The sequence below is a fragment of the Pseudorasbora parva genome, chromosome 8, assembly GCF_024679245.1.
Source record: "Pseudorasbora parva isolate DD20220531a chromosome 8, ASM2467924v1, whole genome shotgun sequence".
Classification (NCBI taxonomy): Eukaryota; Metazoa; Chordata; class Actinopteri; order Cypriniformes; family Gobionidae; genus Pseudorasbora; species Pseudorasbora parva.
In genome coordinates, this window is record NC_090179.1 from 29083836 (window position 1) to 29087076 (window position 3241).

Here is a 3241-nt window from a genome sequence, read left to right on the forward strand (position 1 = left end):
CAGGGGGCAGGACCATCTGACCCTCTCCAGACCTGACCATCCACAGGATCCATCTGCTCAGCCCGCAACTGACTCCACAGTGCCATGTTACACACATAGGAACCCAGTCACAACCCTGCCAGACACAGCACTCTCTCTTGCTCTCTTTTGCCTGATCTCATATTTATCTGCAAAGCAAACTAAATGTACGGTATAACAGAAAAAGAGTCTGACTCATTCACACTCATCTTACTCACCTTAATGTCACCCGTCCCTTCTGTCCTGTTACTCGTCTCTCTTTCTTTGGCCTGACTGTTAAAACAAAGATTCATTATTTCATATATAGCTCAGTTTACCACGTTTCTCAACACAAGCCAAATTAATCTGTTTGTGGTCATCAGTTTGTCACATCAAGCAAATAAACAAACTGCAATTTACATTTTTCTTGAGCACGTAAACAATAAAAAAAAAATATTAGACCTGTTTGAAACATATTAAAGGAATAGTTCACCCAAAAAGAACAATTCTGTCATCATTTAGTCATCCTCAAGTTGTTCCAAACCTGTATGTCTTGTGCTGCTGAACACAAAGGAAGATTTTTGGAAGAACGTTTGTAACCAAGCAGATCTCATCATGTTTTATTCTTATTATAATTATACAAGTCTAATGCAAACGTTCTGGAAAAAAGGTTTTGAGAAAAAAAAACTGAAAGAGTTGCCGGAAGCTTATAACGTTAGAGATATTATAGCCTATACATTTAGCCTGCCTTTAGGCTTCAAAATAATACAAGTTGTGTTCATCTGTAATAATTATCTTCATGGGCAAAACGTGTAGGCCTACGTATCATAAACTTCTGTTGATCACAGAGCTTGTTTTTTGTGATAATCCAAAAGCCTATAGGAAAATCCTATTGGGGTTTTCTTGAGGGAACCTGTGCGCTGCTAACCGGCTGGCCTAAAACGTCATGTCATACCTGCATCACTATGGCTGCTGAGTTCTGCAGTCTGACAAGGAACATCCCATACTTGTGTTCACATTGTAAAGACAGCAGTGCTTCAAGATTCTACATCAGAAGAACCCTAACTCATGCATGCCTCGTGGTGCTCATGCGTCAGAGACTGACACGCAGAGAAGAAATACTGTCATTTTTTATTTATTTTATTTTTAATGCGCATAAAAAGTATTCTTGTCGCTTCATAAAATTAAGATTATAGTCATGGACTATTTTAACGACGTAGCCAACTGTGGTGGCCCAGTGCCGTAGCCTACTAAATTAAACCACAACACAAAGAAATCGCCACAACATAATTGTTTTATTTTTGACTGAATTAACCAAAAATAAAAGTTATCTTGAAAGTTTTTCTAAAATATAAGCCAGTTTAAAAACGTTTGCGTGTAAAAGTTACACCTATTCCAACATTACAGCTGTTTTTAATACACACAATATTTTTGAATAAATAAATATAGCTAGGTTACCTTCAGACAAACAAACAATCCAAAAGCGTTCTGCAACAATAACTTCACTCCAGGTTTCCATTTCTTCACTATTGAGGAAAACTAGTTTAAAGTAGGCTAAGGGTTCAATCCTCAATTAAAACAGACGCTGCTTTCCAAATAAGGCCGCTCATTCGCACTAGACAAACTTCCAGGTCCTTTCTCTCATTATTATCACAATTTAGAACACTGCGAACACAGACAATTGTGATATAAACAGCTGAACCATCCTAAGATCACAACAGGTAAAACTGGCCAGCATGCTACCCCCTATAGTTCGATCCACTTGCTTAAAGGGGTACTTCAGCGCTGGGAAGATGAATCTGTATTTAAACTGGGTCATTAATGTAGTAGAAATGTGAAATTATTTTTGAATTTGGTGCTTTCTAGACTGAGAAAATACAGAAAATTTATTTTTGTCTCATGGGGATGAAAGACTACAATTCCCAGAAAGCTTCGCTGCTCTGTGAGGACATTCCCAAAGCCACCGCTACTGGATTACAGTGACTGCGTTCAGAAAGTACAATTAAATACTGAACGTGTGTGTTCAACATAACGATCGAGTCGCCGCGTGAGTCTCACAGCGCTAACTCAGATTAGGAGTCAGATTACATATAACGTCATAAATTAGCTAATGAGCTCTCGTGATGAGAGCTGAGGTAACGTTAATCGCGACCACATTCGCGGCATACATTCACAACGAGTTTTCAGTTCATGCCTTTGGAAGCTTAACTTTCATAGAAATTACTTTGAGAAGTTAAAACACTTACATTGCTCAGCATCCGTTTAAATTAATGCCTGTAGTTGAGCTGTGCTGTAAGTTAAGTGTGATCTCCCATTCCCCATGCACGAGTTGAAAACATGCGGAAATGGCTCCCTCTGCTGGCTGTGGTCTTTAGCCTCTGGGCAAATCCAAAGATGACGCAAATATCGTCAATTTGCGTCAAGAGAGGAATTTTTCCAGAAATAAAATGCAAAAATCTCTCGTCTCAGGGGGATATAAGAGGGGGAGCACGATCATTTAAATATACTCCAGGGTTTCTACTGATACAAAGTCATACAATCGCTGAAGTAACCCTTTAAGGGTGGCCGATGAACGAAATTTATTTTCCATCATTGGATTAGCTGTCGAACTGTTTCAAAATTCTGTCTTATTGAGACCAAATCGATCCGAGCAGATCAAAAGTCAACCTAATAATCGATGAGCCAAGAACAATTGATAGGCTGGAAATATGACGAATGACGATGTGATTTTGATTATGATATTAAACAAACATACAGAACAGAGTTTTAAACAATAATAAATATAATTTTATTACAACCTGGCACTGCAACATTTTCAGCCAAAAAATACACCTTTGAATTATGTAAAAATATATTTAGGTTCTATTTATTTCGTTTTTATTTGTTAAATCAGGATGCAACACTAAAAATGGCGATAATCATCATTATTAATAAAAACACATGTACTTTTAATGCTTTTTAGTAGAACAAAGTATACAACCTAGTCCATTCAAAATCTTTACAAAAATGCTCAGCATTATCTTTTTGTTTATTTTTGGAACGTTTTTATACTCCGCGATGTAAGGCTAATGGGAATTATTAGGCTACTGTAGCTGTTAGGCCTACGTTCATTCGTTGAACTGACTGATCAGGGGAAAAACAGAACTTTTCATTCACTAAAAGTTTTGTGTGCTATAAAGCCAGAAGGCGGTTCATACATTCAGCTGATCATGGTTACATAAGTGAAACCGGAGAACTTTGAACT